The sequence below is a fragment of the Camelus ferus genome, chromosome 8 (genome assembly GCF_009834535.1).
Source record: "Camelus ferus isolate YT-003-E chromosome 8, BCGSAC_Cfer_1.0, whole genome shotgun sequence".
Classification (NCBI taxonomy): domain Eukaryota; kingdom Metazoa; phylum Chordata; class Mammalia; order Artiodactyla; family Camelidae; genus Camelus; species Camelus ferus.
The window spans coordinates 40,738,210-40,763,246 of NC_045703.1; the positions used below are offsets into that span (position 1 = coordinate 40,738,210).

The 25,037-nt window shown below is 36.6% G+C and overlaps 1 protein-coding gene and 1 long non-coding RNA gene across 7 annotated transcripts in view; one reads left to right on the forward strand and one right to left on the reverse strand.

Annotated features, from left to right (window-relative positions):
• NKAIN2 (sodium/potassium transporting ATPase interacting 2) overlaps positions 1–25,037 on the forward strand; it is an 854,966-nt gene that overhangs the window by 368,672 nt on the left and 461,257 nt on the right. The gene's annotated exons all lie outside the window — the stretch shown is intronic.
• Positions 1,197–18,482, reverse strand: LOC116665378. The gene is made up of 3 exons (XR_004321971.1): positions 17,649–18,482; positions 7,512–7,519; positions 1,197–1,207 (listed from the first exon to the last, which is right to left on the reverse strand). It is a non-coding gene; the product is annotated as an uncharacterized LOC116665378 (long non-coding RNA).

Genomic DNA, 25,037 nt, shown 5'->3' on the forward strand with positions numbered 1-25,037 from the left:
AGTTTTGTATGGTTTAGATTTTGATGGTACTCATTATGGAAACAAGATTATAATACTTACAAAGAACATAACTTACAATAGATGGAGGGCTGCCAGTTTTAAATTTTGCATACAAGGGGAAATATTGTCTATTTTAGATGAGAATGGTGAGCTTTTGAATTAAAATTTTAGTTCTTTTCCTATTTAATTTTCCATGAGCCTTTTTAAAAAATATAGGCTATCTGTACCATTATAATGCAGTAAAATTTAAGAACCATAAAGGAGGCAGAAAATATGTTGTTATAAAATTTTTGTAGGGAAATTGCCCTTCTTTCTCTGAATAATTAGGGAGTATTCTTAGATAGCAAATAGTAAAAATATGTACATATATTTTAATATGTTTACTTGTAAGTAACTTTATCTGAATGAGTGGGTTCAATCTAGTAATTCTATTTTTTAAACAATTATTAAATACTTTATATATATATTATATATATATATATATATATATATATATATATATATATATATAATATATAAAGTCTTGTGCTATGTGCCAAATAATGTATAAAGTTAAGACACTAAAGGTTTTTGAAAAGATAAATGATACATTAACAGAAGAGTACTTTCAGAAGATTCTTCTGGTGTGAGGAAAAATGGGTTGTGGGGCTGAAAATGCAGTGGAGAAGAGGGACATGTGAAATAAACATCGGACACATTGCATGTTTAGGTCTTGGCAAGAAGTTGGCTATGTGGGAAGAAGGAAAACTGGGGTATATTTGACAACAGTTTCTACTGACATGGAGAGTGGAATGGTAGACATAGGTAGTCAACTGGCTACTGGGTTTGACCTAGAATATAAAATTGCTTTTGCATGTGTTGCATTTAAGACAGAGGTGTCTATTAGGTACTTGTGATCACACCTCTGACAGTCAAAAATGAGGGAAAAAATTGGATGATCCACCTGAGTATTCTAGGTTCATACATAGAAACACACGATCTGAGAGAAACTGTAGAAAAACAATTCAAATTAAGAATTTTGACAACTTCTACATAATGAATCAAGAGAGAGTAATCTATGTAGAACGAGATGTGTTAACCTAGTAGGACCAGTAGAGAAATGCACATGGTAGAGATCAGGCATGGACTTTGAGGAACTGGGTGTAGTTGGCAACGTGAACATCACAAAACGGTTGAGGAAGGGGAGTCTTAGGAAGGTTCAGACTTGCTGTACTGAAAGTCAAGAATTACTCAAGGAAGAACATTTTTCATTTGCAATCCTGGAACCAAACAAATTACAATTGGTTAAGGAATGAGTGACTAGTTGGCAACTGGAGGCTGAGGTGTAGAAAGTGTTTATTTTTTGTTTTATTTTGTTGCAGAAGGGAACAATAGGACAAGAAGTTAATAAAATGCTATTAGAAAAAACATAACCAAAAGAACTACACCCAGGAATGCTAGATGTGTGTGATTGTGTGTGTGTGTGTGTGTGTGTGTGTGTGTCTGTATGGATGTATAAACAGCTTTCCAATGGAATATAGCGTTGACGAGGTGGGAGGAGTTCTTCCACAGGCAAATCAGTGTCTAAAGAAAAAAAATACAAATACGAAGAAAATATGGTTAAAATAAATTAAAACTTATGGGGCTTGAATAACATTATAGCAATGTCTTGGTTGTATGGGGCAAGAAAAGGATTCTTACATAACCCTGATATTTTGAACTTGCTAACTAATGAAAAGATGATGCTATTATTAGGATTAGAAGCACAAAGAGGGATTGCATTGAGGAGAAAGATGATGTGATTGCCTTGGGGGGTGGGGTGTTTGAGGTGCCATGAGGGCGCCTGCAGGATACGTCCAGCAGACAATTGAATGTATGTAGCTCAAGGGAACCAGCGTGTTCCCAGAGACTCATTTAACAGTCATTTGCAAAGAAGTGAGAGTCGAACCCATGAAATATGATAAAATGAAACAAATGACAAAGTGGAGAAAAAGAGACGGGGAAAAAGCTCAGTAGTACCTTGTCATTTTCTGACATCTGAAAGGTAGGTAGGATGAAGCTTAGACAAGGGAGAAACTGGGAAGAAATGGGAATTAGGGAAAGAGAAAATCCTGGAGATATTCAAGACAACTGAAAAAGGAGAGATTTCAAGGAGATGACAGTATTTAATTATAGAAACATAGCCAAGATATTAAGAATCAAGGAAAAAAATTTTAAATATGTAATCTTATGCTTTTTAATGTCATTTGATGCCTTCATGAGAGCTATTTTAATTAAGTAGAAAAAAAGGAAGCAAGACTAAAATAGGTGAAAAGTGAATGTCAGGCAAATAGCAAATGTGGAAGTCACTGAATATAGACTATTTTTTGAAATTTTGATTGTGAAAAAATACAGGGTAACTTATAAAAAGAAGGTTTTGAAATATAAAAAAAAGTTAGTTTACCATATAGAGAAAAATCTTTAATAAGCCTACCTCTGCATTATGTTTCATCACTATCAAGTGTTACATTTCCTTGTATCTGTCACACATTTTCACTTTTATTATGGTAGTGCTTTTTAAATGGTGATATTAAATACATTTTACAAAGGAAGGTATCTTACGGTGGAGGCATTTATGGTTATTCTTCCCATGGAAAGCTTTCCTCAAGTATAGGAAGCACGAGAAGGAAAACTGAGGAGAAATAGAAGATAAAAGTGAGAAAGAGGAGTGATCCTCAGAAGGGATTTGGTGAGAGAGGTTCAGGGACAGAAGTGGGTTTGCAAACAAGTGGGATATGTTCTGAAACAGAAGGTTAAAGAGGAGAGAATGGAGAGGAAGATGTCGAAATTGAGAAAGATGAGGAATTTGGCAGCCAGGATATTGGTAATGTCACCCTCATGGATCTTAAAATCGATGAGATTATTGGAACCATGGCCTCCATAAATGTTGTTGTTGTTTTATAGTAATTGTTTGTGTGTGAGGACTGTATGAATCCTCCAGTCAAACTCTCATCTTTATTGATTTGGCTTTTCCTACAATCACTCTGCAGCAGCAGAACAGTATCCTAGATTATTGGATAAGGTGAAACTTTCAGCAATTCTAGTTTGTTAATTGCTTTTCTTATCTATTGTAGACTCTGTGCACAGAGTCACCACGTTACGTACAAGGGATTTTACAATCACATGCCAGATTTTGGTTCCAAAGTACTATTCATTTCTCAAAATATCATGACAAGTCCTTTGTGAGAATCAGCAATATATTATCATTTACAATGGTGATGATATGAAAAGAGTTTTAGTATGCCATAAGCATATCTGGTGCCTCCAAAAGTTTCCTCCCATGTTCTTTAGTTATTATTTTATGTGTATGTGTGTAGGACAATCCCTTAACATGTGAGATCTACCCTCTTAGCAAATTTCTAAGTATTTAATACAGTATTGTTAACCATAGGCTTTGTGCAGTACAGTAGATCTTTAGGACTTACTCATCTTGTATAACTGAAACTTTATAATCTTTGACTAATATTTCCATGTTTTCCATCCCCCCAGCTCCTAACAACCACTATTCTATTCTCTGGTTGTTTGAGCTTAACCATTTTAGATTTTTTCATGTAAGTGGTAGCATGTAGTATTTTTCCTTCCGTGTCTGGTTTATTTCACTTAGCATAATGTCCTCCAGCCTGTAGCAAGTGTCAGAATCTTCTTCTCTTTTAAGGCTGAATAACATTATTGTACACATATACCACATTGTCTTTAACCATCACCTGTTGATAGACATTTAGGTCGCTTCTGTGTCTTGACTTGTAAATGATGCTGTGGAGAGCATCATAGTGCAGATAACCTCTTTGAGATCCTGAGTTCCATTCCTTTGGATGTATACCCAGAAATATGGCACACAGGACAATGGAACAGAATACAGAGCCCAGAAATAAACCCATGCCTTAACGGCCAGCTAATCTGCTACAAGGTTGCCAAGAACACACGATGGGGAAAGCATAGTCTCTCCAAAATGGTATTTGGAAAACTGGATATCTATATGCAGAAACATTAAATTGGAACATTTATTTTGCACCTCAACTACACACAAAAATTAATTCAACATGGATTAAACACTTCAATGTAAGACCTGAAACTGTAAAACTTCTAGAAGAAAGCATAGGGAAAAAGCTCCTTGACATTAGTCTTGGCAGTGATTTCTTGGATATGACACCAAAGCACAAGCATTACAAAAGCAATTATAGAAAAGTGAGACTATCAAACTAAAAAGTTCTGCACAGCAAAGGAAACCATCAACAAAATGAAAAAGCAATCTACAGAATGGGAGAAAATAATTGCAGACCGTGTAACTGATAAAGGGTTAATATCCAAAATATATAAGAAACTCCTACAACTCAATAACAAAGGCAGATAACTGACTCTAAATATGAGCAAAAGAACTGAATAGACATGTCTCCAAAGAAAGCATGCATATGAAAAGGTGTTCAGCATCACTATTCATCCCTAATTACCAAATAATTGCAAATCAAAACCACAATGAGACATCACCTCACACTTGTTAAATGGCTTTAAAAAAAAAAGGTAGCAGGTGTTGGGAAGTATGTGGAGAAAAGGGAACCCTTGTACACTATAGGTGGGATTGTCATTTGGTACAGGCATCATGGAAAACAGTATGGAGGTTCCTCAAAAATTCAAAATAAAACTGCTCAGTAATTTTAAAATCTACAGCTCAACCACTCTCTATCCATTCCTGCTGCATGTTTGCTCCCTCCTCAAAGTGTATTTTAATTAAAGTTCTACTTCTTTGGTGCATTAATTAGACAGAGATAAGCCAGAACATTTTTACTTTGGAAATATGTCTCACGCTATTTCTCAGATATTTGCTCTTGGTCAATCATAGTGACATTTTCTTATGTTCTTTTTTTTTCATTGAAGTGTGTTTCTCTTAGCTTTTAAACCTGATAGTATTTTGAGAGACATTTAATCCATGTGGTTTATCAGCTCTTACACATCCCATTTTGTCACTTCAGTGTATTATAAAAGTTCTTTGATTCAAAAGATACTAAGCAGCTTAGTGAGTTTTTAAAGTGTCTCACTCTTGGGAGAAATAAAATTTGGCAATTTATACCAATTCCATAATTTTGACTTGATTTAGCACAGAATTTAGAATCCACAGGAGTGGTATATATATATATATTTATGGTTTCATTAGCTTTCAATCTTGCAGTTTAGCTGCTACAAGTTACTAGGCTATCTACATTTGTTAAAAAATAAAGAAATTCATACTATTCCCCAGCTTGAACTTGTATTTTCCCCTAGCTGACAGATAAACCAGAGTAAAAAAAAAAAATACTTCTAATGCTCCAGTAAGAGATATTCAAAATAATAAAATTAACTTCCTCTGAAATCCAAAGCTTTACCAAAGCATAATACAACATTGTGTCAAGAATTGGCAGACCACGTCTGCAGTTTAATGGTTGGGACTTCCAACTCAGATAGCTCTGAGCTTGAATCCTGTCTTTGTTATTTACTAGTTTCATGATCACGAGCGTAGTTTGCATCCTTTCTGCACCTCAGTATCAAAATCTGTGAAGGGGACATATTACTAGTACCTCTCTCATAAATCTGTTCTGAGGTGAATGTGAGAAAATAAGTGTACTTAAAGCAGAGTCCAAAACAGTGTTTAGTGAAATGTTAATTGCTAATAGAATTTATATAAGCTGGTTAAAAGAGTACCTGGTAAATGGTCACAAAATGATGGTTGGTAGAAGTCTCAGATAATGAAATGTCCTTTCTCCCCTGTACCCTGCATCCAGCATTCCTCTTCAAACCAGTTTTTGTTTGTTTTTTTATCTCAAAGCTGCCATTCCCTCTACTTCGTAGTCATAGTTTCAGTTTTCATTACAGTTTATTGGAACTAAGAACATAGTGTCCCAATAGTTCAGGGATTTCTTATTTATAGTCTGTTCCTATTGCATTTTTTTCTCCAGAGTGCCACTGGGTCAGTCATTTTCATGCACATGTTTAAGAAGGCACGCTCTTGTTCAAGAGACATTGATACCTCTCCACTGTCTGTTGAACATAGCAAGTATGTTTACCATAGCATTCACTATTGCCCAACCTGAGTCATGTCACCATCACCAACCTCACCCCTGCCTCCTGTTTCTCAAGGACCAGTGACCCTGGATCTCCTCCAGGTGTTCCTCCAAAACAGGTTGATTTTCCGCACCTCTGAGACGATGCCCAGTCTGCCTTGACCAACCGTAATTCACTTGTCCCCGTGTCTGTGTTTCGCAGCCTCATTGTCTTTGTGACCTGGTATTTTGGGGGTAGTCTGAATGAGTCAGCGTTGCCTCAACACTTCTTCCTTAAAGGTATTCCCTGGAGAAGCAGTGCAGTGGACCTGGGTTTAGGTGGCAGGACCTTGCGTCCTTATACCACTCCCCGTTAGCAGAGGGACCTTTGAGAAATTCTCTCAGTGATCTGAGAACTAGTTCTTGCAATTTTAAAAAAAGAGACACCAACTGTTTTCTCCCTCCTCACAAGGTTGTTCTGGGGAATTGGGCTGAATTAGTTTTTCTCTTGCTGCTGTAACAAAGTCCCACAAATTTAATGGCTTAAGACAACACGGATTTGTTATCTTATACTACTGTTGGTCAGAAGTTCAACAGGAGTTTCATTGGGCTAAAATCAAGGTGTTGGCAAGGCCATGTTCCTTTCTGAAAGATTAAGGGAACAGTCCGTTTCTTTACCCTTTTCAGCTTCTGAAGGCCTCTGAGGTTTTTGCACATAGCCGTACATTTTAGAATCAACAAGAATGGGTCATCACGCTCCCGTCTTTCTCTGCCATCTTCTCAGGCTGTCATCTCTCTGACCTCAACTGGGAAAGGTTTGCCACTTGCAAAGGCTCATATGTTTAGGCTGACCCCACCCAGAATCCAGAATAATCTCCCCATCTTGATGTCCTTAATGTTAATTATCTCTGCAAAATTAGTTTTGTGATACAAGGCAGTGTACTCACAGATTCCAAGGGTTGAGGCATGGACATTTGAGGGAGACATTATTCTAGGTACCATAAATACAAAATGACGCATTAACACGAGCAGTTACCAGTGATGCAGTGAAGAGCCAAAAATGTGCTTGAGAGTAACATTTGTTCATCCCTTAGTGTTCTGACCACCTGCCATACCTATATTTCTTGCCACCTGCCATAATTTATTTTTCTTTTCAGGAATATGAAAGTTGAGAGTTCTGTTTGCGTTTGTATGTGCTTAGACATTAAAAAAGGTGTTCTCTGAAAACAACTCAGAAGATACTGACTAATAACAAGAAATGATAGTGAAGTTAAAAAGGGGTTTGAATTCTTTTATTTTCTACAAATTTTATTCAACCTCGTAAACCAGAGTGTTTCATTTAGTTCCAATAATACAAAACAATTTGAGTGAGCAGGTGTTCAGATCTATATGGTTTTGCTGGATCATGATGTGAAACACTTGGGGTTCTCACGTGAAAGGAGGATTCTCCTGATGACGTGCAGGAGGTGAATGGAAGGTGACTGCTCTTTCTGTGAGAACAGCAAGAGTGGGCTTTCTCTCCTACTTTTAACAGCAAGATTGCCTAAGGATGGAATCTGAAGTGTGTATTCGTGTGACGCACCTGCTCTTCTATTTCGTTCTGTGGATTAAATTACATATTAATGGGAAACTCACATAACTATATTTTGTATGCATTCAGCAGACTGAATTGGATCACATAAGTTTTCCTTTGCTGTAATGCAATCATCTTTAATTTAAGGATTTACTATACTATTGATTTTACCAAATCAAGTAGGAAGATGATTCTTTCTAAGGCAAATTAAAGAACTGTAAGATGTAACTGAAATAATTAATGCACAGAGCACCTTAACAAAAATTGAATGTTTTTATGCTCTTAAAAATTGTAGCCTTTGCTTCATTAGAATTATGAAGAATTTCCTGTGAACATATGTAATAGGGAAAAAAGAAGACATGAGCTCCGCAATACATTATGTTAACAAAATTCTAATAAAGAGATTATTTTTCTAATAATTTTGGTGCTCAAATGATAGATTAGAGTTCAGGTAGTATTCTTCCATTAATCTTCCCTTGGCCTCAGCTTCTTCACCTTTAAAATAGGATTGAATAGAAAAAAAATAGTTTTTGAATTACTTTCCACTTAGATGGAGTGTCTTGGTGCTTGGGCAGAGCTCACTTAGAGGAGTTCTTATGCATAGAATGTCCATTGTTAAGCGATGACTTAATACACTTGTTTTTTTTTTTAATAAATCCTGCTTTTCCCCCATTTATCTCATGAGTACTTTGCTTATATAGTTATAGTTCAAAAGTGACTTAAATAATTATGCTCATTACTTGTAAACACCAAGGATGTTTTCAAAAGCTTCTTTGAAGGCATGCTTTTCTGCCTAGAACACTATCACAAATTCCTTAGTCCCTGTGATACATTTTTCATTAATTAAATATAAATGACTTTATGTTTAGCTATAATTTAATGCACACAAGTGTAATTTGCCCATAGTAGATTGAGGGGTAAAACCGTATCTTTGTTACCCTTGTGTAATGTCACTGAACTATTTCTAATCAGTACACCCTAAATCCTAACCTACAATGCATTGCTTGGCTCTCCAAGGCATGTTTCTTGTCATGCAGGCTCGTGATCTAAAATCAATGTTGTGCTAACGTTGCACAAAAAAAGGGAGGAATCATAGGAAACATCCTCCTGTGCTAGATATTATATAACCTCAGAGCCTAACCATCCCTGCAGAGCATCAGACTCTATGTGCAGATGTTAGAAAATAAAGTGAGAATAACAGGCAAATGGATTAAATGGTTTGATGAAAAGATAAAGGACATCCTCAGGTCCTAAATTTCAGTAAATAGCGAAGGGGGAACTGTTTGGTCCAGTCCTTAAGGCAAGGTATCATGAAGTATAAAGGCAGAGCCCATTGACACGTAATTAGTACAGTTTTTAAGTGTCTACTGTGTGGCTGTAGCACCTCTGTCAATGGATTAGCCTCCTCTGAGAAAAGTGTGTTTCAGACATGAAGTGATGGCACCGGGATATGAGGTTTGCTTGACAACAAAGTACCTGCTTTTTCCTCTTTCAGAGTAAATGGATTCTACAAAATAGAGGTCATTACAAAGAATCAAAGGATGTTCTTGATACTCAGATTAGAAGCGGCTGCTGGTGGCAAAAGACTCTTTCTAAGGAGAGGTGTGGGGGTTTAGTTTAGTTCTATAGGTCTCATTGCATTGGATCAATAAAGTAAATATTTTATACGTGTCTATTCATATTTCTAGATTCCTTACTAAGAAGATAGGATGAGGTTTCCATTTTCCACTAGTATGATGGATTAGATGTCCTGAGCAACTCTTATTGAACAATAACATGCTGGATAAAAATTTTTATAAAATTTTGTTTAAATGCACTGGTTGGGCAACACACACACACACACACAAGAATCCAAGAATACTGAAATAAAATGGGACTTAGAACTATGGAAGTTGTGTGAACACCAAGATTTCTTTCACCCTGAGGGTTTTCACTGAAGTCTCATGACCTGGAGTCTATATTTTAAAGGCTGCCTGAGGAGAGGGCAGGAGTGAAGACATAGAGTTAGCCGAATGTATGGGATCTAAATCGAGATCGCAACAAAAAGCTGGAAACCCCAAAGACTGCCTCCTTGTATAGGGTGAAGGAGGGCCACATCCCATCATATAGAAGGTGATAGCAAAGAAACTTCCCTTTCTCAACCTGGATGCAGAACAAGGGGAAAAGGTGTACTTTGAGAATCATAACCACAGATTTTGGGTGGGTGAGGATTCATAAGCACACAAAGCTTTATGCTACTTTTTAATCCAAATAACACCACCTATTTGAGGAGCAGAGATGAATCTCATGGGAGAATTTAACTTAAAGTTGTCCTTTTTTTGTTGTGCCACCAGCCAACAGCAATAAAGCATACAGTTCCTTTTGCAGGGATTCAGCTTTACCCTGGTTTCAAAGAATTACCATAGTTCTCATTAAATGAATAAGAGCAGTTTGCAGAATACACCAAGTTAACAAGACAATATAACTGAGAATGTGCAGAAACAACAGGCCAGGGAAGCAGATCGATAGAGACTTCGCATATTGGAAATGATGAAGTACGAAATGCATACATCTTCTTGGTTGAACAAGGGGCAAGAGACTATAAAGAACAACCAAGCAGACCAAAAGATTATTAAATGGAATAAAATTCAAATATAGTAATGGAAGTTAAGAAGATAATAACGAATTACAGCAGGCTAGACAAAAATAAAGATATGAAATCACGTCCAGGAAAATTGATTCAGAGTAATAATGCAGCATGAAGTCCAGGGAAATGACAAGATGAAAAATAGGAAAGGAGAATGAGAAGATAGGCAGGATCAAATGAAAGGTTCTCATCTATGACTATTCAGAGTTCTAAAGACACTGATACAGAGAAAAGGAGATAATGAGAAAGTGTTTAACAGAAGTTTTGAAAGATCCCAATCCTAAAATGTATTAATCCCAAAGAATTCCAAGAAGAATAAATAAAAAGATAGTTTTTAAACTGGATGTATCAGAGTAAAACTGTAGAATCCAAATACAAAAAGAAGATCTTGAAAACTTCCTGGAAAAAAATCGTTTGGTGTAAAAGTATCAGTAACTCAGCTGATGGTAGACTTTCCAATAGCAACAATGTAAATAAGAAGACAGTGCCTTCAATCTGTTGAGAGAGAATCATTATGAATCCAGAATTCCATACCCAGGAAAACTGTCTTGATAGCATTAGGTAAAAATGAAGATCTTTTAACAACCAAGAAGTGAGAGAATTTATACTCACTAACACCAAAGGAAAGTCTGAAGGAAGTACGTCAGATAGAAGGATTATGCTCACAGGTTTACGGGCTGAAGTTTAAGAAGACAGAGTGAGTGATGATACAGGCAAATGCTGAGTAAATGGAAGTAAACATTGAATGAATACAAACTAGTCCTAATCTCTAATTCATGAAGAGGAAGAAGAGCCGGGTGGTGACAACAGTACGTATGTTGGAAAGAGCTGATCGGAGGTCTTGGTATTTAAAGACTTGGTGTTATCTGAAGGAAGGTAAAGATACTAATTAAATTTAAATGATGGCAAATAAAGTATGTGTTCTAAAACAGCAAAGGTAATTTTTTAAAAAAATAAACAAGGGCTAGACTTTCTAAACAGAATGAAAACATGAAATGGGGAAAATTCTATTCTTTCAAAATAGGGCAATAAACAAGAAAAGGATAGAAATAGAAAACATAAAATAATTTTGTAGAAATAATAATAGCAAGTTTTTAGAAATAATATATGTAAATTGACTAATGCCTCTAGTTAATAGAAAAGAATTGTTGGACTGCATTTTTTTTTTAACAATTCAGCTATATTCGGTCTAAACTTAAAATATGAGGAGACAGAGACTGAAAGTCTAAAGGACAGGAGAATACATATCATATAAATTCTATCCAAAGGTAATATAACATATATCTCTATTAGTCAAATGACGTAAGAATGAAAAAGGCATGTCAAATCTAGAAGTTATTTCAACAACATGACCGCCACCACAATGAAAAGATTAATTTGTCAACTACATAAACAGCATCTATGAAAATACACTCAGCTAAAGAAATGAACAGGCATTTTACCAAAGAGGAATTTAAAATTGTTAATAACCACCTGCGTTGATATTAAAGCTATTTAGCAATAAGGAAAATGATTATTAAATCTACACTGAGAACCCATTATTAAACCACCAGATTGGGGAGCTTTATAAAGCCAGTCAATGCTGTTGGTCTCGTTTGCGTGCACTATATTGGCGATGAGTGCTCGCGAGGATATGGAGCAGAGGGACCCCTCCGCCTCCTCTGGTGGGAATTCAAGCTGACAGAACCCTTTGGGAAAATGTTTGGCATTCCCTAAAAAATATTAAAGATTTATGGGTCCTACTGCCTAACAATTCCACTCCAAAATTTGAAGCCTATGGAAATGCGTGTACCTGTGAAGAAGGTATATGTAAGAATATTTCTGACAGTGACACTTGTAACAGTGGGTTTGCATGTGTGTGCTTATGCATGCTTACACACACACATGAATACACGCCCAAAGCTGGAAACCATGCAGAAGTCTGTTAACAGGAGAAGGGATAAATACACATCGTATTCATTAGTGAAATGGATGAAAATCTACAGCTAAATGCATGATATGACCAATATCAAAAGCCTAGCAAAAAGAACAAATCATAGAAGGACATCTCAGCTGCAAATCATTTTATAACATATAATACAAGCTTAAACTAAAATATATTATTTAGTGATACAAACATAGGTGGCAGAAACTATTGAAAAGGTAGTAAAATCATTTAAAAATTTTCAGGATAGTTGTTTCCTAAAGCAGGAAGATGAGATTATAAAATGGGGGAGGACATGGGGGGCTTCTGAGTTACTGGCTATAATCTATTTCTTAGTCTTGATAAGTGTTTTTATTATTTAAAATACATATATATAAAAATAAAAATATATAAAGGATATATTTTTATTATTTAAAAAATATATATAGTTTATTATTTAAGATATAATATATATTTAAATAATACATATTTAAGATATGTATATTTAAAATATGAAAAATATATAATTATATAAAACATTATTTAAAATAAAATATATTATTAAAATACATATTAAAATGTATATTTCAAATATAAATTTTATTATTTAAGATATATATATATAAAATATATATATTAATGCATAGCATAAACTTTTATGTCTAATTCACAATTAAGCATGTACTAAAGGAAGTTAGACATGTAGTACGTTCCAAATTTATCATAGTATTTCTTCACTTTTCAGTGTTAGTGGTTAAAAGCAAAATCTCAGAAACTCTGGGTTCAATTTACTACCTTTGTGACTTTTGGCAAGCTCCTTGGCGTCTCTGTGCTTCAGTAACCTTATCTCTAAATTGGAGGTAATACAGTACCCAGTTCATGAGGTTTTTATGAGGGTCACATCAGTTCATATTTGTAAGCACTCAGAGCAATACCTGCCACAGAGCACCAGCTATATACAAATTAGGTAAATAAAATTTATAAAAGTAAATCCACTTGTCTTCTTTCTTGCACAGTTACATATTTACTTCTCAAAATCAGTAGGATAATAAAGATAGTGAAAAATCAACAGAGATTTTGGTTGGTTATGCACTGAACCTATAACCAGTTTGGGGACGAATTGACCTTTGACAATACTGGGCTCTGCAGTTCATGGTTGTGGTCTATCCCTATGCTTATTTAGGTTAGACATTTCAATAATGTTTATGAATTTCTAAATCCATTGCTGTTGAGATGATATCTTTCTCAAAATGTTGTTTTAAAATACTTGTTGTTGCTGAGTATAAATACCATTTGCTTTTATATGCATCAAATTTGCTAACCACACATTCTAATTCTATTAATTTTCTGGTTTTTTTTTAAAATCTTCTGCATAGGAAATCATGTCTTCTACGAATAGTGATAATGTTATTTTTTCCCCAAATGAAGGAATTGAAAAAGATAAGATGGGGAAAGAATTATATTGTTAGAGTATTCTCTGACAAAACGAAGATTCAGTATCAGCACATCCAGGGTAGTTTGTTAGCTTGGAGGTCGCTTTACCTGCTCCCTACCTCTTGTGGTAAGAGCATGTGTGTGTGTGTTCAAATCATTACTATTATTTACTGTGAAAATCAGAAGCGAACCTTGACTACTTTCCAATCACATTTATTATAAAATTTGCATGACGAACGTGGACGCTGTTTGAAAGATTGCAATGGCATACCCATTTTCTTCTAGGAGACGTTTGATAACTCACTCTATGACTCTAGAATTTGCGTGTCTTTCTGTATCATCGTTTCAATGACATTTGTTGTTTGTGTGCAGCTGTTATTTTATTAAATGTTCTACTTTCAATTGAAGTCATTTTCCCAATCTAGCAAACTCTCATTCCTGTTTTGTTCTGTATGGCTGATGTTGGAGGCCATCCCTAGGAGACCAGCATCTGCCAAGTATCTGCTTTGTAAAGATGCGGCTTTTAGGAAATGGTAAATTGCTTCCTTCTTATTTTTAGGGGGCCTAGAGAGTATAGCAGTGCTGCGTATATTGATTTGTACTTCTTCCTTTTCTTCTGTGGTGGGTTTTATTGGTTTCACTATAAAAGCCAACATCATGGTAGTTTTTTAAAAAATGAGAGGCTATGACAAATATAGCTATGGTGCAGCCCGAGATAATGATTTTGAATAGGAAGAAGCCCTACAGGAAGGACTTGGAAGTCTTTATATTACTCCATCTTTAAATGGACATTACAGTTTGATGCAGTTTCCTCTTAAGCGCTGCTTCTCTCTTTCCTTAAATATTGATACTTGAAAGTTAAAAGTAGGTAATAAAACTCTTTAACCAAAGAAGCATTACAAAACAACAGTGCAGCCTAACCCATGCCTCATCTTTTCATGAACATCTAATCATTACTCTAATGTAGTCGCCTCTATTTATAGTCAGCTTTTGATTGTGCTTAATATGCTTTCTTGTTAAGCCCCCTGACTGCCTTAGTCCTCACACTGAGTGGAATTCTCTAAAATTGAGGCCAGGTGGTGAATTAGACCCCTTGACTCTGATAGTGAACTGGTTGTGTCCGGTTGTCTAAAGTGCTTTTCTGTTCCGTTGTGTCATTTGTGTTTCCCTCCAGAGTGATAATTGCTCAGGCCACATTGTGGCTCATTTCTTTATAATGCCCAGAACAGTGCTTTTTCAAGGGAAGGAATTGCATGTTTTAGTGCCGTGATAAAATGCAAGAAGGCATGCTGCTGTAGTGCAGTTGGCCCCGTCTTGTGTACAGCTATGAACATTCGTATTTATGGCAATCATTTCACACTTGTATATTTGGAAAACAGTAAAATGTTTATGTGCTCGTATACCAGAATTTGTGAATTTTCCATATTCTGCTCAGGATAAAGAACACTTGTCTAATTTCAAACATTTGTTTGAACAGTGTACACCTTGGGGGTGAAGGCAAAGTGGTTGTCTACATCTTCACTCTGTAAAGATAACGTGCATGTTAATTTGAACAAGGCAGAGCTGCTGGGTAGCCACGTGATCCTTCCATCTCACAGAGGATGCTGCATTTTCATGCAGACAGGCATGGAGCAATACAAGTAAAGCTTTCATTTCAGAAATTTGTTGCGGACAGAGAATAAGAGGAAAGGAGGCTCACCTGTGATCACCAAGTGAGAGAAATCCCATCACAGTCAGTGATCAGAATGTCCAGAGTCCTTTTTGTTGTCACTGGTACCCAAACAAACCTTGTGAAGTCCTATTGCTCAAACCATCTAATTGAAACCATCACCCTAACTGTAGTCAGTTACAGGACACTTGCTTTAAAATACATCCTTACTTGTCCTTTGCTTTAGAGATCCCACAGCCTCTGTTCTGTTTCCCCTTTATCTACCCACGTCGTAAACACTCCGTGGTGCGGGTTTCCTTGCTCAGCCTGCTGCTCTCCAAAACCTTTCATTATCATCAAGGAGCAGCATCACCTGTCTTCTGAGGCTCCTCTCCACTGAAGAAATGAATACAGAATAAAAAGTTTATTTCAGATATCTAATTAAACCATCCCTTTACAAGAGTTTCTTACCCCTTGGAGTGTTGACACGCTACTCTATTCTCAGCAAGTCAGTTGGCAGGAAGGAAACTTTAATCCTTGGGCTCTGAGATCATCATTTGGGCAAAATACTTTGAAGATAGGGAGGTGTTCCTGCGGCAAAAATCCAAAGGTCTTCACCCACAGATACAGATCAGAGATTTATCTTAGGAAAGCTGCATTGGTTTCTGATGAAGGGTGGTTTTCCTTCACATAGTTCTGTGAAAAATGAGATAGTGTGGAGAGCCCTTGCATGTCGATGTATAATTCATAATCTTGTTAAAGAATGTGTAGCAGTCTGATCAATCTTAAATGTAACCAGCCACCACTGCCATTTCAGAGCCCGTTGAAAGGTAACCCAGGGACTAGATAGAAACTGACAATCATTAACACATTTCTGTAACTTCAACACCACTACCAGAAAAAGAGAAAAAGAAAAGAAATACAATCCTAAATCTAACAGCTGCATACCAGAAACATTTTTTCCCCAATAGCTTAGCATGGCTAGTAAGAGTATTTGCAGATACTAATTACTATATCTAAATCGGATCAACAACAAGTCTACTGTATAGCACAGGGAACTAGATCCAATATCTTGCAGTAACCTATTATGAAAAAGAATATAAAAACGAATGTATGCATATTTATATATGACTGAACTATTATGCTGTATACCAGAAATTGACACAACATTGTAAACTGACTATAATTCAATTAGAAAAAAAAGAGAATATCGTCAGAATTCAGCAAATCTTGGTTTCAAATTTCTCCTCTGATGTTTGGTCCTGTGTACTTTAATTGAAATATCTATGCCTCAGTTTCTTCATCTTGGCAACAGCTTAATAGCCTATGTTTTAGGATTCTTGAGGAGTAAAGCAAAGGTAAGTATTCCAAATCCTGATGCATTTTAAACACTAATAAACAATAGCAAATAAAATTTATGTGTGGATGTGTCAAGAGGATAGAATTCATCTTCACATTATTTTTTCCATAATGTCTTTCCTCCTAGGATAAACAATGTCTCATTAGCATTCTTTTCTTGATAAAAAGTTACGTAAGAAACAATACACAGCAGCATTTAAAAGCAACAAATTCTTTTAGAAGTGAGCAATAGAATTGTGTGCCTGAGATTGCTCATGCTTTTACTCTTAGGCTGTGTCACTGAATGAATTTCTTTTCCAAAGGATCACTTTCCACATCCCTGATCAGGCTGGTCATCTAAAAAAATCCAGTCCATTGTCAAGATGGATGAAAGCAGATGACCGACGAGTTTTGAGCTGATGTTTTTTATCACCTCCGTTATGCTATAGTCAACTAACCAAAGGGGGAAACACGCTCTGTGAGTCTCTGCCCTCGAGCCTGCCATGCTCTTGCATACTCTTCTTGAAAATGCTTCATTGACAGAACCCCTAACTGATGGAGCCAGGTTCCAGGTCTGTGGTTTACGATTTGCTTCAGGAATCAGGCTGCCCAAACTTCCTAGAGCTCTCACAGCCTCAGAGCATGGAATTCATCCTGCACATCACCCAGAACTAATTTATGAGACCAGTATTTTCAGACCAGTGAATTTTCTCTTGGATTATACCATATTTAATTGGAGTCTTCATGATTGTCAAATTAGAAATTACTAGTGTTAATGAAAATTCCTTAATTTTCCTGAACCATTTTTAGAGATCTATTTGAAATAAAACAGGATAAAATGTGACTTACATAAGGCCTACTTATATTTCCCAGATATGAGAGAATATGATTTGAAATATTGCCTGTGTTAAAACCTAGCCCACACCTTAAAGCACTCACAAGTTGCCAGTGGTCCTCTGTGCACCTGACATAGGTTTGCTCATTTAATTCTCAAGCTGCCATATGAAGTAGGTGCTACTGTGATACTGAATAACCTGAGTATAGACAGAGGAATGAAATCCGTCAGTCACGCAGTGTTAAACAGTGAAGCTGGTAACATGTCCCCAGAGTCGGCCCTCGTACAACTCTGTACCTGTGTATATTTGCATTAATCAGTTGTTCCATTATGCCCTACTTCAAAAGGAAATGAAGAATCAGAACTTGCATCATGGATTGGATCTTCATTCATTCTTTAATTTTTTGGTGCAAACATTTAGGTCAATGCAAAAATATCCAATCATAAAGGCATTATTTTGTTTTTTAAAAAAGGCTTTGTTTTCTTAGCTTCTTGATTCAGTGTATCCAGGGAACCATGGAAAGCAAAATAATAACTTGAAACTATATAATATCTAACAGTATAAAATTAACAAGACTTGAAGCTATGTGTTGCAAAGATTAAGAACATGACTCTGAACCAGTTAGACCTTTAGGCAAGTAACAACCTTTCTGGGCACCAATCTTCTCAACTGTAAACTAGAAAAAGATAGGAGCTCCCCCTACATAGGACTGGTTTGGAATGGAAGTAAAATAGTGCACATGTAGCAGGTATGAATCTCAGGTGCACATGGGATCTATTCTTTACTTTCTACAAAACAAAATCAACAAAAACCTGAATTTCTGTTTTGAATTTTTATTCTTCTTAACTGGTGGAAAATTTAACCCAAGTCATTTGAGGAGTTCTCCCCTCTGTGCATTCTCGTCAAGGCTGCAGTAGCTTTGTAGAGTCAAGTTATTTTGAGAGCAGTGGCAGTCCCTCTGGTGATATTTATCAGGTTATCAGGATAATTGAATAGTTGATACTTTCTCAGTTTTCTATCAGATCCTTTGCAAACCCAGATTAAAGCTGAGCCTTCCGTCCAGGTTAGGGCTACTGCATCTAACTAACAACAACATGTGGGGGTGGAGTGGAGAGGGAGGGGTGGTCACCTCCAGTCAGTAAGTCGTCTGTTCACTCAGTGTCCCAGTGACGCATCCATCATCGCTGTCCACCTGCCTCCTCACGTGTGCTGGCTCCCTGATAATTCCTCTTCCGATCTTACCATATTTCCATTGTCATTATGTAACTTTCTTCCAGAGATCTCTCACATCCTGTGGCTTCCCCATCCTGGATGGAAATGCTTTCTATTTTGTGGTGGTGGTGATGTGTGCACTTGCAGGGGAGGACCAAGGCAATCTAGTGCTCATGCATTCTCTGTCTTATAAGGACTTAGCCTTTTGAACACAGAGTCTCAAGCAACTCCCTGGCTAATTCTAACCCTGTCTCTTTCATACACCTGTGTGAGGGAATGATGAGAGCAGGTGAAACAGGGAGGAGGATGTTAAAAGAGGAAAATAAAATAGAGGAAGGAGAGAAGTACAGACACATATCTTAAAACATGATATTACTCAATATTGCTCAAAGGTTTAACCTAAAGATGTCAGTGTTCAATAAACGATTGCTTTGGTTACTACTCCTCTTGCTTTCATTGTCATTATTGGTAAATAATGATTGGTAGGTAAATAAATAAAGAAAAACAGACCAGAAGACAGGACACATGCCCTTAAAATGAAGCCTAAGGCAGAATGGGTCCACCTAATTCTCCAAGGGGAGCTGATGCCTGGTGATTCTTGACTATCCTTACTCCTGCCTGAGGTGGGATCTCCCTCTAGACACTGGTGCCTTCTTCCCTTTCATAATTCTTCAAGCTTATACACGAATATAGTTTTGTAGATTCATTCTAAGGATAAGACATCCTAACACCAAGGGGTTTCTGCTTTCTGGCAAAGTGTAGGATAGATGAGATTAATGATTAATATTCTTTATTGATTCTCACTGGTAATGATTTTGTTGAAGATAGTGAACCAAGAGATCGGTAATGCTTATACAGCTAGTTATAGTTAGAACAGAATCGGTAAATCACTATAGTAGCAAGCAAGTACTCTTCCTAATTTTTAGCTTGTTATTTCAAAAAATATTTTCTTATTATTACTGAGATTCATTCAGTCCTTCAGGAATGTGTACTAAGCACCTTCAAAGTGTTAAGCACCGTTCTAGGCACTGAGAATAAATTAGTAAGCCAAAGAGGAAAACCCTAGCCCTCATGGTGCTCACATGCCAGTGGGGAGGACAGGAAATAAACAAGACACAAAGGTAACGTACACAATGTGTCAGCAAGTAGTCAGTGCTAAGGAGAAATAATAAAGCCGATTGGGGAGGTTCAGAACGCAAGGTGGGGGTGAGATTGTAAATTTAGATAAAGTGATTAGGAAGCCCTGAATGAGACGACGAATTTTGAGTTAATAACTGAAGGCAATAACGGAGTGAGGCATACAGGTATCTGGGGAAGGGTTCTTCCAGGCAGAGAAGACGAAACATGTGAAAGCGTTGAAGCAGGGGAGTATCTGCTGTGTTGGGGAAGCTCGGAGCCCAGCATGCTTGTAGCGGAGTGAGTTCAGGGAGAGTTGTAGGTGGAATCAAAGAGGAGAGAAGTGGGTAGCGAGCCAGGTCATGGAGGGACTTAGGCCGTTGCATTTATTCCCAGATGGAAAGCCTTGGAGAATTTTGAGTGGAGGGTGACATGATCTGAATATTTTTTAAGAGGATCACACTGGCTTTTGTCTTGAAAAGAGACTGCAAAGGAACAAGGGCATGAAGAAAATTTCTAATTTATGAGCTATTATAGAGGACATTTTAATGTAGTGGAGACCCACTGAATTCTAATTCTATAAATTCTCCTTTTGTTTTACTGCAATCTGAGGATCTTGCAAAGTGAAATTCTGACTTTTACACTTGTAACTACTTCTACTCGGTACTCAGTGATTGGGCTGAGGGTGGTAAGTGTGAGATGCGGTTCCTGGCACTGAGAGTGAAACCCTGATGAACCGAGAGAACATCATGTTTCAGAAACCATGACAGAACATGTAAGTAAGTGGTCAGGCTTCTAAAACACTGACAGAGAAGGAAAACAACAAAGACTGGCTGCAGCGTTCTGGCTGTGCAGGTCTCCGACAAAAATGCTTGGGCCTCGAATGTCGTCTACAAATATTATGTATATGAGAAATATCCAAATAAGTCTTTGGCCCAATCGTCTTGTTTCATTTCTGTTTGTTTTCTTCTTTTTTCCTTCTCTCCCTCTCTCTTCATTGTGAAGGGAAACTAAGCTTGTTGACATCTATGTCGACAGCATAATTGGGGAGTTTGCCAAATCGCTAAATTTGTGGATGACTATCCATTTTCCATTTTGGGATGATCAGGGAGTGCACACTTCAACAGGACTAGTTACATCTTTGGATCTCTCAGACCACGATGGAACTACCTTAGTAACAACCTGACTGTCATGGTTATGACAAAATGGGCAGACTGCAGCTGTTAGGTGAAAAGCATTCCACTTTATTAGTGATTGAGGTTTAAATGGGCAAGTTGAGAGGAAATAGCCTTAATATCTATGCTCTCTTTTTCCCTCCTCAGCCTGGGCTAAGTGGCCCTCTTCTGTGTCTATCTAATACCCTGTGAATAACTGTGTTAGTGGAAAGTGTCAAAATTAACTAGGAAGGGGCCTGGGCTGCTTTGCCGTTTCTTCAAGGGCAGGGCCATTTGCGTTTCACACCACAGTGCCGGCCAGACATAAACGTTTTTTGAACTGAATCATTGAATTGGGTGTTAATATGGTACTTAAAGAAGTTTCATATGGAAAACAACTTGGCATTGAATAAATGCTTTTGAGGGTCAAATATTTGCCAGATATCAGTTACTTCTCACCCAAGACTGCATTAAATTCCATTCTCATCCTGGAAGAGCTCACTCCAGTGATGGGGAGAGATCTGAAAACTGATATAGTGGGATGTGACCATAGCAAGTTTAATCTGAGACATGGGCAGCCCAGTTCAGGGCTACCTGACTCTCTTGAGACTGTGACAAGCTTCACTGGAAGTTTGACCAGTATCTTGAAGAGTGGGTATTGCTTGCCTGGTGAAGAGTGGAAAATTCCTTCCAGGAAATGTGCACGGGATATGGAAAGCTGTGAAGGTATAAGGTGAAATGTATCGTTGATTCCTAAGAGAAAGGTTAGGCTGTGTTTGTGAGCTTATTGGGCAAGTGGAATGAGAACTTCAGCCAGAAGCTAACGGATATTATCAGACGTGAAAACAAGTTTGACTGCAGAGATCTAGTGAGAACAGAGTGAAACTTAATAAAAAAATAATGGATTATGATTGTATTTCAGAAAGGTCATTTTGGTGGTATATGGAGGTTGGATTAGAAAAGGAAGAGACTGAATACTGAGCGACCAGTTAAGTTAATAACAAGCTATGATGGGATATTACACAGTGTGATGTTGTGATTGGAATGTGGACTCTGGATGCAGACTATCTGGATTTGACTTAAGGTCTCCATGACTTTGTGCAAGTTACTTAACTACTCAGTGCTTCAATTTTCTTATCTATAAAATGGGGATAATGATGAAACCTACATACGTTTTAGGTATTAAATTAAGTAATGTATATAAAGTGCATGAAATATAGTTAGCACTTGATAAGTTTTATTTATTGTCATCAATATCTCATTCAAACGCCATAAAAACCCCATGAGGGAGATGCAGTGTTTGTACCCATTTTACAGATATGAATACTAAGGCTTCCAGAATTTAAATTATTATGATGGTCGATCACTGCATTTCATGTGTTTACATGTTAAATATGCATTCAGCAGGTCACAAGATGATGGGTGAAATAAAGGTTTCCAATTTATTAATACCTATTAATGGATTTTGAATTCATTGGATTTATTATATTTGTGCAATTATGAAACTGCTCACTCTCTTTACAGTTGCTATGAATTCACGAGATTAGGATGGAACTTAAGTGACCACATGATATTTTTAGAAAATAACATTTGGCACACTAAAACTGAAAAGTATAGACTATAAATGGTAGCATTTGTTCACTGGCCTTGCAGAGCAGAGACAACCCCCATCTGCCTGTCTGGGTGCCTACCTCACAGCTGCCCACTGAAGAGGCACTCTCTGGAGACCCTCCGTTTCACAATATGGTCATGTTCTGACATTTTAACAAAATTGCATTTCTTGTCAAGAAGAAAATAAAATTCATCATGTGGTTAATTCCTAGCTTTCTATCAAACTAACAGCCCAGATGAGGTCAACATTACTCCTGGTTTATAAATCATATGATCTATTCTGCAGTGTCTGTTTGTTTTTCCATTTGTTTATCATAACAGGTGACAACACCATCTGCCAGCTTTACGAATGTTGTATAGCCCCCACGGTTCTTTTCAGACATGTAACTCTTTGTCATATCCTTCCTCAGACAGGCGCAATATTCCTTGGTCAATGAGGAAATTCAAATTTGAGAAGTACCTATGCTTTGTCAAGTGCTTCATAATGGGTGAGGTTTATTTGTTTCTGAAGTGCACACAATAGAAAATGGCAATTTTGAAGCCGTTATAAGTTGCAATTTCAGAAATGTTTAGAAGGAGCTCATAAAAATCTGTCTTCTTTGTAGAGAATGAGGGATATAGGTCACCTCATGCATAGGACCTAACTATCTCTTAATATTTCTCTTAGCCTTTGCAGTTATAAGTTTAATGTCTTGCATTTCCCCAGCTCACATGGGTTCAAGGCATCCCAGCTTCACAGAGTAAAAACTTCTTTCCATTTTCAAAATACCAATGTATATGTGTAGCAGGGGTAAGTGGAATGACAAGCTATTCAAAATTGGAGAGTTATGTTAAAATTATGCATTTGACTTTATCTAGTAGCAACTTGTTTAAACCCTCCTTTCAGATCATAAATTCCGCAGCCTCTAGTATGCAGATGTTGTATCTCAGCACCCTCTATGTGCACTCGTACCGCGGCCTCTGTCAGGGCCAAGTCTGAGAGGTGTCCTGCTCAAGTCAGGCTCCAAAACATTAACTGGACAGTGTGTGTGATGATAAGCCATAGCAGGAAAATATACATCAAACTTTTAATACTGATTAAAGATTATTACCTTTTTTCTTTATATAGTTCCAAATCCTAGTTTGATTTGTGTGTGCAATCATGTTACTTTTCTAATTAAAAATAAGCCTAACATAGAAAAAAAATCTATAGTTATTCCATCCAGCCATATACTTTCGATGAAATTGCTCTGTAAAATAGATATAAAGTCTCCTATATCACTAAATCTCAATTACGTTATGGAATGTGAAAACTGACATGAGTCAGGAACCTTCGAATGAGATTGAACTCCAGTGAGAATGGAGGCTGAATAGCAGGTTGGAATGCCTTATCAATTTTGTACTTTTTGAATTAAAAAAAAAAGTTTCAGCTTTATTGAGGTATGATTGACAAATTAAAAAATTGAACACATTTAAGGTGAACAACATGCTATTTTGATGCGAGTATACTTTGTGTAATGATTACCACAGCCAAGCTAATTAACATACCCATGGCATCACACAGTTACCATTTGACCTCACATAGTTATCATTTGGTGAATTCTTGAATAGTTCCAGCACCAAAGTATGGTTTTTAATTTTTGGTTGCTATTTTGAAAATGTGTAACTTCTATAATGTTGGCTAATATTTAAAATCAATAGTATTTGGGCTTTTGTGTGCCAGCTCTATAGTTGGGGAATAAAACATTGCTCTAGCCCTTAATATATTGAGTCTAGGTACATATCATGTTATAATTTATACCTTTTAATTTGCATAGTCTGTTTGTTGATAGAAGTCACTGCATTAATGTCATTATTTCATGCAGTCAGGTCCACACACAAAGTATATGGAAATATAAATTGCATGTATATTATATACATAGATATAGACATAGGTTATATACATGTAGATAATAGAAACAGAAATAAATCTGGATATATACATATGCATTTCCAGAATTCATTGAAACCTATGGTGTTTGATTAGCTTTTAGTAGCTTCATTCAAATATCCTAAAATTAATAGAAAGATATCTTACATAATTTTCATTATGTTGGTTAAACTTTACCTTATGTCTGTGTTTTTGGTTCATGTTTTTGAATTCTCAAGAAATAACTTCATTCATGAGTATTTCCAAAACTACAGGCAACATTAAACAATTTAATTTAAAAATTATCATTGTCTTAGATGTATTAGAATATGGACACATTATTTTCTTACAGTTTTTTCCAGTACTATTGTGTACCAAAGTAGCTCAGTGAGCTCCATGCAGGACTTCTAGCACGTATCATTACTGTAAATATAGCCAATTTTAAAGTATAATTCAAACTTAGAACTTTTAGAAGGGATAAATTGAAATAGATAGCTGAAAATTGTCAACATATTTTGAAACAAGATAACAGAGGGGAGTTCAGGCAATGTTGCTGCCTTTTATCCACAGACCCATGATTATTTTCCTATAGAAAAACCATCAGTGCAAAGTAATTAGTAGAGTGTGCTTTACTGACCAGGCTGCTTTCTAATTCCCACCATGATGCTG